This window comes from Nyctereutes procyonoides, unplaced genomic scaffold (genome assembly GCF_905146905.1).
Source record: "Nyctereutes procyonoides isolate TBG_1078 unplaced genomic scaffold, NYPRO_anot_genome, whole genome shotgun sequence".
Classification (NCBI taxonomy): Eukaryota; Metazoa; Chordata; class Mammalia; order Carnivora; family Canidae; genus Nyctereutes; species Nyctereutes procyonoides.
This window is the reverse complement of record NW_026575134.1, coordinates 22,104,098-22,118,590: the sequence shown is the minus strand read 5'-3', so window position 1 is coordinate 22,118,590 and position 14,493 is coordinate 22,104,098. Positions and strand designations below refer to the sequence as shown.

Below are 14,493 nucleotides of genomic sequence, written 5' to 3'. Positions count from 1 at the left end.
CCCCCAAGGGCAAGCCCCCCCAAGGGCACAGCCCCCCAAGGGACACACGCAGGCAGCCCCCCAGGGGCACAGGCCCCCAAGGGCAGGCCCCCCAAGGGACACACGCAGGCAGCCCCCAAGGGCACAGCCCCCAAGGGCACAGTCCCCCAAAGGCACACACGCAGGCAGCCCCCCAACGGCACAGCCCCCCAAAGGCACACACGCAGGCAGCCCCCCAACGGCACAGCCCCCAAGGGCACAGCCTCCAAGGGCACAGTCCCCCAAGGGCACACACGCAGGCAGACCCCCAACGGCACAGCCCCCCAAGGGCAGGCACGCAGGCAGACCCCCAACGGCACAGCCCCCCAAGGGCAGGCACGCAGGCTCTAGAAGCCGCCACGAGCCGGGGGCGCCCCGAGGCGGGGGGCAAAGAGCAGGGCGTCCCGCAGGCCTCGGCCCCCAGGGCGCCGCGGTCACACGCCGCAGCCCTCCCTGCGGGGACTTCCTAGTCTTGGGGGGAAACCGTGACAAAAATCATGTCTTACATTTTCAAAGAGAAAACAAAAACAGAATATCGATCATATGTGTAGACCTAGGTGACGAGGCGGGTGACCCCCTTGAGGAGCACAGCGCGGTCCGCGCCGTTGGACCTCGCCTTGTACCGGATGCCGGAGAGTTTATGGGCGTTTTCCCCTCTGGATCCTCATGCAGTCAGGGTATCCGGTGAGGCCCAACAATCCACCCATCCGAGTTGCGGCACTTTCATTTGCTTTCTGACAATTTAGTCGACCCATATATCAAAACGTAAGGAGCACAGAGATTTTACGAAGGGAGGTGCACTTGGACTCCCAGGAGGCATTAGCCGGCCAACAGAGAGACATAGATGGTTCCCCCATCTCCCGAAGTCTTCTTTCCAAAGAAACAGCCAGTTTTAACCCCTTCAGTGCTGTGCATGTGGTGTCATCTTGGCATTCGGGAACACAAGTTCTTTAAAAAGAGCGAAAGATCACTTCTGTTTGCATGACTAACATGTAAGCCGGTTCCATCTGAGGATACATACTCTGGGTTTCCATTTCACCCACACCGCCACAGCAGCACATAAGAGCGGTCAGGCTAATCATGCCAGGAAGCAGCACAGGCACAGCATAGCAGGCGTCCTCCCCATTCAGAGAACTCAGTCTGATAATCTGCCTCCACCAGCCAATGGCAACCAAGACCAAAGCCAGCTAGCCCTCAGGAAGGTGATGTCTGATGGACCAGTCAAGCCAGAAGGAGGTGAGCAGAAAGGCGCTATTCAAAGCACACAGCAAGAACGTCCCCCCAGTTTAAAGCCCTCTTCTTTTAATTTTTAGAGATTGTCTGATAAAATATGTTTATCCACTTCTTAATGTGCTTTTGTGGGCATGGCATTTCAGGACTTCATCATCACTGTGTAAGTCCCCAGATCAGTCCCATAATATATTGACTACAGTGATTTGTATTTTTCTATGCACTGGGCATCTTTTGACTTCTGTTGGGAAATAGATTAACAATATTCATATTTGCAGAATGGAATGCATGCTACTAACCTAATCTGTTCAAGCATGACTATAAATATGTTGCATTGTGATAAAAGTTTAAACTGCTCAAAATTCGAGTTAGCATACCGGTTGGAATGTAGATCAGTTTTTGTTGCATATTATTTCAAGTGTAACTTTTAAAAAAATTCAGTGGATTTTGGAAATTCTTTAGAGGAAAGTAAGGGAAAAATTGTTAATGCACTAATTCACCTTTACATGGTGAAAGTTCTCTCTTGATCCTACAAACAGACATTTTCCACTCCTGTTTCCATAGTTGTTAAGTGTATCAGATGTGTTGGGCATGTGAATATCCAAGTGCCTGTGTAATAAATAAAGTATCTTTATTTCATTCATAAACCACTGGGTTCTGAGCCATTGTTATATGATGCAGCTTAAAATGAGTGTGTCAGTTTTTGCTTTCTCATTTGATTCCTTGCAATAGAGTATTGATAGTTCCCATTCCATTGCTAGTGAGACCTCTAACGATAGGACATTTTGGGGGCAGAACAAAGTTTTGTGTTGAAACATCATTAGCTAGATGGAAAATAACTACCAAATAAAAGCACCAAGCGTACATAACCATGGGAGTAAATAATGGCGTTGGGCTATTCCCGGCCATCGGTCCACCATGTCTTGCTCCCACATCTGATCTGCTCCACAATCTTCTCAGGTTCCTGGCTAGACCCGTGGGATCCTCTGAGCCCTGGTTGTGGAGGTGCATCCAAACTTGATTCCGTAGCTGTGTTCAGAATGGAAAGCAAGTTTGTATCCCTCCCTAACTAGACCCCAACGTTCTGGGGCTTTCCCCAAGAAAGAGGGCCACTGCCAGTCACAGGAATCAAACGAGGGTGATTACAGAGTTATCTCCAAATTTGATCCAAAAATATTTCTAAAATAAAGGGTTTAAGCAAATAGGAGAGCTGTGCCCTATTTGAGTCTCTTCCCACCCTAAAATACTTGATTTTATGATTCTCTACGTGTCCCCCAATTACAATCAAGTCATATATTTTTTTCTATTGTATTTCCCTTTATTCCCCCAAACCGACCATTTTTAATACAGTCTTGTCCCAACCAATCAGAGATTCACGGGCAGTGGAAGACCTATGTGTCAGACCTATGGTGATGTTTTCAGAATTAGCCAGGTCACTGTCCCCTCTGCAGATTGCCTTTTCTGATTAGCTCACTAGTACTTCCCAAAGGTACTTAAAATCCCGCCTCTCACCTTTTCTTCCATTTGAATAAATTCAGTCGGTTTCTTGGTGTTACTTATTTTTCTTACTTCAAATATTCCATACCTATAAGTGTCACAGGAGTGAAATGCTTCCCTATTTCACTCTATTTTAAATCATCATGACTTCAGGATTACGATACTATATTTTGAATGATTTTTTTTTCTTGATGCGGTTCTTAAAATTTGTAGCAAAATATTTTTAATTCCCTTTCTTTGCACAATGCTGTAATGGATATTCTCACCCATTAGAAGGTACTGTGACTATCTGAAGCCATTCTGTATTGAAATAATCAAGATAACATAGGCTGCTTTCTTGTTTAATTTTGTACTGATAAAATGCCATTTTCTGTAATATAATTATTGCCCTGCTACTATAAATATACCAAGGATATAATTCAACCATGCATTTTGCAGAACAATGAATAGTCAACATGCTATAGGATTAAAATTATATAAAATGGTGCATAAAAAAGCTTGAAAAAGCTTTTAAAGCTTAGAAAAATTGGTACAAGATGTAAACATACAAAGAGCCAACAAGTTCCTTAATTGTTTTAAATTTTTTTTTCAAGTTCCTTAAGTGTTTAGATAAAAGCCTTCCATTTCAACCTCGCAGTGGAATTCATACAGTCCCATCTGCATTCTGATGGTGATGCCCTTCATCTGGACAGTTCTTCCCATCGCACCGACTTCTTTGTCACCCATCTTCTCATTCTCTCCCACCTGGTAGATGAGGTATTCATGGCGGATATTCTTATCCCTGGTTTCTGAGTGAACCATCAGAGGGCTGGGATGATGGATAGAACACGCAGAAAGTTCTAGAATTGGCAACCTGACCCTCGTTCCCAGGCCTAAACCTTGGCCGCTTAAGTGCATGGCTCCTTTTGAAATCACAGTCCTCTCATTTCGGTGAAAACAACATCATCCACATACTTGGTATTTATCACTTAAGCTCTCAGAACTGATTAGAGGTTGCTAGAAACGATGTCAGAATGCGATGTAGACTTGCCCTCCCAACGTGATCCTTTCCTGTGAAGGCTGCGAATCCAGCTGCCAGACCAAGGGAATGACCCCTGTGTTGTGTGAGCCCGGGGCAAGCAAGTCGCAGAGGCTGGGTGTGCATCTGGAGTCTCCTCCAGCGGGGGGCCAGTGTCCCTAAAGAGCCTTTCGAGTATTTTTTGTGAGCTTCTCAGCAGATTTCTGCCTGAAGTAGCATAAAATATGGGTCAGACAAGAATTACGGAGCCAGCCAGAAAGCTCTCTGTCCCCCTGTGGGTTTAGCTGCGCTAGGAAACCTGAAGAGAAAGATGAGACAGATTGTGCCAGATAATCCTGATGCCTAAATGACCCTTTTGTATTTAGAAATCCCTGGAAACTTTTTTTTTTTTTTTCCAAACCGGTTGGTTTGGCTGAACACAGACTCCACCATTTCAGAAGGTGAGAGCCACAAAGGGGTGGGGGGGTGGGGGTGTTAAAAATGGTCCTTTTTTTAAAAACCATACTCAAACTGAAACAAATTGAAGCATTCTTAAAACCTTAAATAGTAACTTAGTTGACCTCAACTACATTTTAGGTACATTTTGAAATTCCTGAGTTATTTTTGTTTGGTACTAAGATTGTGAATTTTAAACTAAGTAATACAGGTTGAGGAGAAAAGTCCCTCCACCCTGGGCAATGAGCTCAGAGCCATCAGGATGGGTTGGAGAGGGTAGGTGAGCAGACCAACGGCTAAATAAGGTGCATGAGGGGATTAGGGTAAAGCATTCCCAGGTGTGGCCCAGTTGTAGGAGAAAGGCCTGAAGCTCCTTCTGCAGACCACTGCTGGGAACTCCACTTTCAATAAGGCTCATATTCAGCATCTGTCAAAGAAGAGTTCCAAGTCCCCATGTTGCCGTGGTGAACTCTTCCTAACCGCCACTGTGGGAGCTGCTGTCTTGGGCAAGCCGGTGGGGTGGAGGCCGGTGGGATGGAGGTTGGTGGGGTGGAGGCCAATGGGGTGGAAGGCGGTGGGGTGGAAGGTGGTGGGGTGGAGGCTGGTGGGGTGGAGGCCTATGGGGTGGAAGCCTATGGGGTGGAAGCCGATGGGGCTGAGAGGAATGTTGGTGACCAAGGGCAGTAGCCAATCGGTGTCCTAGTCTCTCCTGACCAGAAGTAGGTGGTCACTTTGGGTCAGAAAGATTTAGCATTCTCTGTTTCTGGGAAGGACAGGGTTGGAAAGGAAGTAAAGGAGAAATCAGAAGAGAAATCAAAGTGAGGTCATTTGGAGGTGAAGTCTTCCACCACGTATGTAAGAAGCTAATAAAAACAGATTTGCACTCCTCATTTCAATGTGTTCCTGTACAAAAAAAAAAAAAAAAAAACTTAGATAAAACTTTGGGTAGTTTAGAATAAAAAGAAAATTGAAACTGTAATGATGTGAACACAGCAAACATCCAACAAAATCTGAGGGAATCTAATTGGATCGTCTCAGCTTTAAAGTTTTCTGCTTGTTTCTCTGGGGGTGAGGGTTTTCTTTGTTGTCTGTGAAGATCAAAATGCTCTTCTAAAGTTTTTCTTTTTTTTTTTTTTTTATTTGCGTTTCCATGTTTTCTTAGAATGATTGATTACCCATTTCCAAATTTTCCTTAGTCATTTGACCTTCATTGCCAGGAATATCTCTACTAGCCATGCGGAGCCATAGAGAGTAAATGTATAGCTCTGACCATGTGACACCGTCTCTCGTTTGTGGACATTTATTCACAAAGGTGAATCCACTGATCTACCATCAATAGGTGCTTTTGTTCTTTTCCAGTAAGAGCTGTGGGTCTGCACCAAGCCATCCACATGTCTGGTTCACACTGGGGATTTATATGTTCATTTCTTCTGACATGAATAGCAAGACCAACGGGGCCAAGTATCAGATTTGCCTTCAATATCGCTGCACCTTAGTCAAATGATCTAGCTCTAGGCCTGGATGTGACTGTGAATACATGATCTGATTTTAACATGCCAAAGTCCCTTAAATGCTACTTATGACGTAGCTTTCCCAATGTTCAACTTAATTTTTAAGATGCAAATTATTTTCAAAAAGTTAATTAAATTACCACCAGGGAGGCTAGAGCCTGAGAAAATGAGACAGGCAAATGCTGATGGAGGAGAGAAATGAGAAGCATGGAGCATGAGAAGGCAGAGGGGGACACAGTGTGGGACCACAGAAGACATGAGCCTCTGCCTGGGTGTGTGTTCCCCTGGGTAGGAAGGATCATGGAACTGGGGGAAACACTACTAAGGAGAGGCAGACGGATATCATCTGGCTACTTAACAGTATTACCTAAATCTGGATATCTAACTACCCATGAATTACTTTATTTTTTCCACTTTTCATCTGCATGTACTACATTATGTAAAACCGTGATATTTCACCCATTCAGCATTGTGCAAGAAAATGGGGTGGGGGTGGTGAAGAGAGGGGGGACTCAGTTACTGGGATAGGAGGAAAGGAATCTTCATGTATACTGAACCAGGCTCTGAAAATATCCTCTCTTTCTTTTTATTTTATTACTGCATTGAGTGTGTAAATTACAATTAATTGTTGAGCCAAAAAAAAAAAACTTACTGATTTTAAATGAAAACATATTATGTCAGAAATGCAGAATTTTGATTGGGGTGTTGAGTTTTTTAGATACAGGAATAGGAATAATGTAGACAATCATAGCTTTATAACTCAATGTATTTCAAGATACTCTAAGATAACTGAAGATTTCCATGAAGATACTGAAGACTAAAATTTAATTAATTAATGAGTTAAGTGCATAATTTGAACAATGTCTAATAAAAATATTGATATTATAAATCAAATAAAAATGGGTAAACTTTTAAGAAGAAAATGCTTGATAAAAGAAGCATGGGACCCTTTTCTAAACCTAAAAGCAAAACAGTGGAGTAAAATTTCTGCTATATTTGTTTTTAAAAGAGTAAAGGAACAAAATCCACTTTTCATCATTTGAAAATAGGTCACACTATAATTTTACCTGATTCTCTCTATAAAATGAATTTGGAATCTGCATAAATCTATAAAAAGTGGACTTTTTTACACTATATAATTTAAACTTCTTTATATACGGATATATGGATCTATTACATGCTTTTAGTTTGTTCATTTGTTCTCATTGCTGATGACATTTTATAAAGTGAACAACTATTGAATCCTATTTTGGCTTCATCCAACTATTGAGACACCAGCAAATTAAAGACTTTATGTAACGAAAAACCCATTTTTAGGAGAATGTGCATTATTTTATGCCTGCCAAATATCATTATTTATTGTGGGTTTCTTCATACCATAAAGTAGCTTTTTAAAGCAAAAGTAGAACAGACAAGAATAATTTTTTGATATATGTCATTTTTAATTCACACCTTCTACTTTGTAGAGTTGTAAAGTTCAGGACAGAACAAATTCCAAAGCTAGAGAGGTTAATAAGAATAATATCAATAATAATAAATCTTTTTTTAAAAAGGCTAAAAGCTTGATATTTTTCACTGTAACCGTAAAATACAAAATGAAAGGTACAACAGACTAGTCATGTATATAGTGATTTAAGATGACTCTCAAAGAAATCTGAGGCTATGTGGGTTCTACACATTTTCATACTTAATATTTCATTTCTATTATGGTAAATCTTAGACCAGTAATTCTCAATGTGTGTCCCGGAGCCCTTTCAAAGGTTTACAAGGTCGAATACAAGAATATTCAGTGTTGCCTTTTTCCCTCTCATTCTGTCTCATGTACAGTGGGGTTTTCCTGCATTTACATGAGGTGTTATGACATCATTGCTTTGAAGGTTAATGGAATATATGCTTATCATTGCTTATTTAAAATTTTTCTTCATTTTGTTTTTTTTTCATTTTGAATATGACAAATATTGATAGCTATAACTCACATAAAATAAAGTTCTTTAGAGAATTCAATATTTTTTAAGAATGTAAAAGCGGTCTTGAGATCAAAATGTTGAAGAGCCACTAATCTATACCTATTCTATGCACAATCATAATTTTTCCAGTAGCTGAAGACAGTAGGTAACTGGAGGTCTCTTCCAAGATATGTCATAGTTGTCTCTAAATTTTCTATGCTTTTTTCTTTTAAACTGTATTTCAGAATCCCTTCTTTCCTTTCTCATTTAATGTTAATTTATAATTCTTAAGATTATATATAACAAATGACAATATTTTATTTAATATTTAAACTATTTTATTGGGCTTGATTTAGGTCAGATTATGAATGTATGTCCATATATATTGTTTCCTACTTTCAAAACTTGACTAGAAAATTGCCTATCAGCTTTATCAAGCTGCTCCTAACCTAAAGTAGAGAAGGGATATTATAAAGTTAGAATAACTGTTATCTGTGTCCTTATCTTAAAGATAAGGCTTATTGGAAAAAATTGTTATGAATTGTTTCCTTTTATCTCCTATGGTATTATCTATATTATTGGTTCATATATTTAAATTAATTTTGTTGGCACTACACTGAGGATCATCACTTTGACTCAAATTTGAGAAAAAATTTTACTTCTTACCTAATTCTTGATTTTTATTGTCAAGTAACAATTTAATGTGTTTTCAAATAATTAAAGCTAAAAGGGAATTCTGAAAATATTTATCATTTATAGACAATATTATTTGAATAACGTATATTATTAGCTCATCATTTATTCATATTCATATACACACTTTTTGAATGACTATTATGTTCCAGAACCTCTTCAAAGCATTAGTGACCCTGCAGTGAACAAAACACATGAAAATTGCTGGATTGTTGCCTTTTAGGTAGATTTCCCTGGAAATCTCCCATCCTAGTAATATTTATTGAATAACCAATTAGATATCTGGGAAGAATTAGGAAGAATGGGAAAAACGTAGGTTTTGCTCTCCTGAGTTTGAAAAAGAAAAAATGCCTTATGTTTATATGCATTCAAACATCCTCATATTTAGAAATATCTGGAAATATAATTAATTATATTTTTATTTGTCCTGGCTCTGGTTCTCACTAATAATCTTTACAGTCCCCTGTGCTATAACCAACTATAGGAGGGGAGAAAGTATTAATTGTCCAAACTCCTCTTTATTCTCTGCCCTCTGACTACAACATTTAAATGATAGGAAAAATAATAGTGTTTGTTATAACGTTAGCCATGTAAAACAGTCTGCTTTGGGCAAAATGTTTATATAAATCAAACTTTGTGGATTTGATTTAAGGAGAAAATCTTTGTTATCTACATGTTCATGATCGAAGTTGCCAATTTCAGGATTATGTAAGAACGTTTTCCAAAACTGATTAATTTTAAATTACTTTCCACTCAAACAATCCTGCATGTTTTCCAATCAAACTGCAACAGAGAGAATAATTGTGGTTCAAAATACAATTAAATGAATATTGAAAAATTAGGAGTTGCTTTTGAGAACTTAATTCAGATCTTGCATTTTTTCCAAGTATGAGTCTCCCTACTATTAATCTTTTAAAGATAAAAACTATTTCTTGTGTTATAACAATTATGGTAGTATGTTTTAGCACAAAACCAAAACTTGGTACTTAGTAAATTCTTTGTTGATTCTCTCTCTTCAGAAACAGATACATTTAGAGCCTAAATTTATTAAAGATAAAATATTTTTAATCTTATGATAATATCTTAATCAAACTTTTTTCCATTAGTTACTAAGAAATTTTGGTTCCTACTTATATTGTATTTATTTTAAATATTTTAAATATTAAAATGTCGATATTTATTTAATATATTTAAACATTTAAATATTTTATTTACTTCTTTGAAAACTAGTTCTGAATCAAAAACCTTAAAAACAGAAGATGTACCTAAAAGGCAACAATCCAGCAAAAATATAAGAACTATAGCATAGTGAGCCATCACATATATTTAGGTAAAAAAAAAAATTCTACTATATTATTAGTTTAATTTTACTCTCACAAACACCTGTTAGAGTAAAGTTATGTATTATTACTTCTGGGAGTGATAATTAATCCCACTATCTACAAAGCTAGAGAATGAATGACGAGTGAGTACAGGGAAATATCTGCAAATTACTGATAGCATTAGATAAAAACAGATCACATTGACTATTGAAATGTCTTGGAAATTCAGTCCTAAGGCCAATACGGATGGAGAAGGAAGAGTGTGAACGTGACTAAGCTTTACCACCATTCCTGGGACTTAGTAAATAAGAGGCATCCTTCCTCTCTGAAAGAAGCTACTATGTGAATATGGAATATCTGAAGGAACATACTTTGATTTTCATAAGGGAAAAGAACTGCAACATTCCATTTCTCATAGTTTGTTATAACTTTCCAATATTATATATATATAATATACATATATATATGTAATTTGCCATTTTAAAGAAATGACATAGAAGTCTGAGGTGTTTTCAGTACATTCATTTGTAAAAACTTGCAATTTAGAAGTATGTGGAAACTCCTACAAGTAGCCATATCGAAACTACCTATCCCATGGGGGGAGAAGGGGATGGCTGGTTTCTTGAGAATTTTTCCAAATCAGATAACGAATACTGAATTACTGAAGTAATGTTTAAAAATATTAAATTGTAAAACACCACACTTCATTTTAATACCCCTAAACTGTCATAGGGAGCATAAAAAATGTGATTGGACCTAATTCAAGGGAAAGCCTAACAAATTATGCTGATAACAATGGAACTTCAGGTTCACATTTAAAGCAAATCAACTCATAAATGAGATAAAACTGCCAAATATCATTAGTAAAAATAACCAGAAAAACAAAAGCAATAAGGATGGACACAGAGAGAGAAAGACAGGCAGTGGGAAGAAAGTACAAAAGGTCACCAAAATAATGCTCAGCTAAGTTAAATTTAAAGCTAGCAAGAGAGGAAAATTGTGTGTGTGTGTGTATACACATAATACCTAAAATAGCCAATTATTTCGGTTCCATCATCAAGCTACTGAAATAAAATAATTACCGACTGATTTAGTTTCGATCTATGAAGACACTACTGTGTCAACCAAGTAATTTGAGATACTATAGACTACCAATATTATAAATCATTCCTAAAATATTTGGATATAACGGAGTTGGACCAAGGATGTAAAACCAGTGATAGAACATCGCAGGCAGCAAGGCCTTGTTCTGCATCCCAAGCACAGAATTCTGAGGTGGGCAGAGAACTCACAATATCAGTTTGAGACCATCAGATGTGATAGAAAAGTGGATTAGAACTTTTTAGTTTTTATTTTTTTTCTCTCATTGATTAGCGTGTGACGTGGAGCAAATCACTTCATATTTCCAGGGCTTGGGCTTAGATTTTCTATAGGCCAAATGATGGTTCTGGGGCTGGCTATCTCTAGAATCTTTACCAGCTTTTAATTTCCATGATTCCACAATTATATAGTCTCCAATTCTGATCCACGGACTGTGAGCCCAGTGCTGCCATCGTGTGGTAGGTACACTGATAGTTCTGCATTTTTAAGTTTGGTTGAGGAGGGAAAAACCAACAGAGCAAACTAATTGAAGACAGATGTGCAGTCAAAAAGACACTACCAGGTTTAATTAAGGTTAGCCACAGTGGAGTAATAAAACAAAATGATGTCTAACCATCTAGCATCTGAAGAAAATGAAGAGGTCAAAAAATAATTTAAAACAGATTGAATTGCTTCACAGAAGATAAAATATGTTTACTTGAAATGCCCCCTCAATAATTGAGTATGGAAATGATTTAACACTCTAGAATTTATTCCTCTAGGGTACAGGTGCCCTCTCTGCGGGAGTGGGCTTATTCCATCATATATTTATGTAACACATTCTTTCTCCTTGTTGGTACTTAATAGTACAAATAAGAATTAAAAAGAGAGTAGATGCAAAAATGTAAGTCCATGGTATCTGAGACTCTGATTAAAAGAGAATAAAGCAAATGTGGAATCGTTTTAAATTATTAATTTGGAAACACAAGACTATGGAAAGTCAGATTTAGTTTGAATGTTTTAAAATATTATTTTAAAATAGCACTGGTTTTAAATATTATTGAATGTATATTGAAATATAAGCCAGTGTTCACCAGTTGTCTATATGTCCAGATCTGGAATCAGCACAAGTACTAATGTCTGTAAGAACACAGTCTTGTCCTCCCATGGAATGGTGACTATTTATACTATTTCTTACTGTCATTCCAATTTGAATGCATATATAAAATATCCATGGTCTGTTATGAACTTTTAAAAAAAATTTCACAAAACTACGCACTTCTTTGTTTATTGCGTGATCATTAAATATTCCTTTCAATTACACTGGCTTCAGAGGGATTAGGAAAACAAAACATCTAGTTGAATGATCCCATTTTTCTCTACAATATGACAGATTAAATTTGCATCTCTTTTTTGAAAGCTACAAGAAAGTTGTGTTGTCCCCAGTTTCCTTGACAAAACATAGAGAGAAAACCCCTCCTACCTCAAGTGGTGGTGTTAACCAGAGATTTATGATTTGCATAGTGGACACAGCCAGGTGAAAAGTAAAATATCTACTAAATCATTTGGATGTTTCAGTTGTGGGTTGAGAGAAAGAATTGTTAATGTTATTATTATCATTTCATGGGATATTGCTTCAGAATAGTTCCAGGATAAGCTTTTAAGAAGGCTACCGTGGAGAACACAGACTCAGCTTCCAACAGCAACATGGGTGTGACAAGCAGAACCAAAGACAGAAAGTGGTCTATGCAATAACAGAGCTGTGATCTGTGCTGGAGAGGGCGGGTGTAAAAGAGTTGGTTTCTGAGTGGGAGGATGAGGAAAATGCACAGAGCAGGAGCAACCCGAGCTGCGCCTTTACAGACGGGTACAATTTTGATTTGAGAAAGTGATGGGGGCAGAGAAAGGCATGGCCAAATTGGAAGAACCGTTCCAGTCACAGGCCAAGAGAAAAAACAAAACAAAACACAATGCCAAACCAGAGGGAGCCAGCTTGAGTGGTCTAAGGGGCCTTCTGTGGAAAACATACAAAGGAGAATGATGGGAGATCTATTTGGAGAGAAATAGATGCTTAAGAACTTTGAGAGGCAAACTAAAGAATGTGACCAAACTCATGAGATGTCTTGAAATTACATAAGATCTAGCCTCTGATATCAAGTGATAAAAGCACTTTATTCATTAACGTGTTTGTGATAATGCAGACTTAGCCCAGTGAAATTAATATGTTCTTGTTTGGAGACTGTTTCAAGAAAAAGAAATTAGGAAATCTACACATTTGATGACAGTAAAGTGTTTCATTCAATATCATACTAAAAAAATAATAACAGTACTGTTGATTAGATTACATAATGCCAATCAAAAAGTTTGGCAGCTTTCCTTTATTTACAACCAGTTGACTAATCTGACTCATTCTGTGTTTGATTATACAGTTTAATTTACCTTATAAATGTTCATAATTTTATATCATAGTCATATATCCTTTATACTTTTTAAGTTATCCTTTTAAAAAGTCCTTACGTTAATACTAAATACACCATCTGGGTTTCTTCTACAGAAGTTGAAGAAAACATCAAACAGTACAATGTTTTTCTGTTTCCTCAAATCTACTATGCGTTACTAGTAATTCACTGCCGATTGGTTATTTAACAATATTCAAGCCTTTTTCTAAATAGCTAGTCCCAACTTATAGACACGTGATATATTATTGGCAAACACTTCTTCCTTATTTCCTTATTCTGAGAAAGTGATCTTGCCATCACTGGAATATATACAATAGCAATTCCTGGTGGGTTTAGAGAATCTGTTGTCCTGAAATAGGAAGAAGCCAGGAAGTAAGGAAAAGCCAAAACCTTTGCAAGACTTGATCCTGATTACCCGGATGGTGGATTTCCTGTCCTCGAGTGGTTTCCCTCACAGTGTCTGTATTCTTCCCTTCATTGGATATATTGGTTTTATTAAAATTCCACCAGAGTAAGAGTCATTATTTTTGTATACATACCTTTTAAGAAAAATATAGGTATCTCAAAATCATTAAATGATTATCAATTATTCGCCCAGTTGTGTGCATCTATCCAATTGCTTAACAAACTCCTGATTGAATGCAGGTGTATTTATAGAAGAGAATGACTCTAAGTAGTTTTGTAGCCTAGAACATATCTAGAATTAGAAAGAAAATCGAGGCAGATTCATTGTCAGGACTAGATATGCTCAGAGATAATAGGGAGTCACGATTGACAGGAAAGCCCAGAAGAGGTTGGGAGTAAGGCAAATACAATCACAAGATGAGGAAGAGAAAGTCACTGAGCTGCTGCTTCATCTCACTCCTCATGGTCACAGTCTTGTGAGCTGAGGTATGTGTTACTGACCCCACTATTTTCAAATGTGAAAGTTGAGGCTGTTTAGATTTACTCCACAATGAGGTAGGATTCCAAATCCTGTCAGTATGATCAAAGCCCATGCTCTTAAATTCTGACCATGTGGCAGAAGACAGAATTATAACTTTAAAAATCTACCTCGAGAAGTTTCTCTCCACAAAAGAAGAGCAAACACTTGCCTTCTCTTCTGTTTTTTTTGTTCCAAAAGGTCCCCCCAAGTCTCCTCTGATCTAGAACTCCACTAACATTATTGGAACTGCTCCTCCTGTATTGAGCAGCATGGAATTAGGTTTCTATGGGAATATGGGTTCCTTTATACCAAAAAAAAACACCCTTAAGGAATTTTTGACACAAGTCCCAATCATAAAT

The 14,493-nt window shown here is 37.8% G+C and overlaps 1 protein-coding gene across 1 annotated transcript in view; it reads left to right on the top strand.

Moving 5' to 3' along the window:
* Window positions 1-14,493, top strand: part of PCLO (piccolo presynaptic cytomatrix protein) — a 390,843-nt gene that overhangs the window by 328,824 nt on the left and 47,526 nt on the right.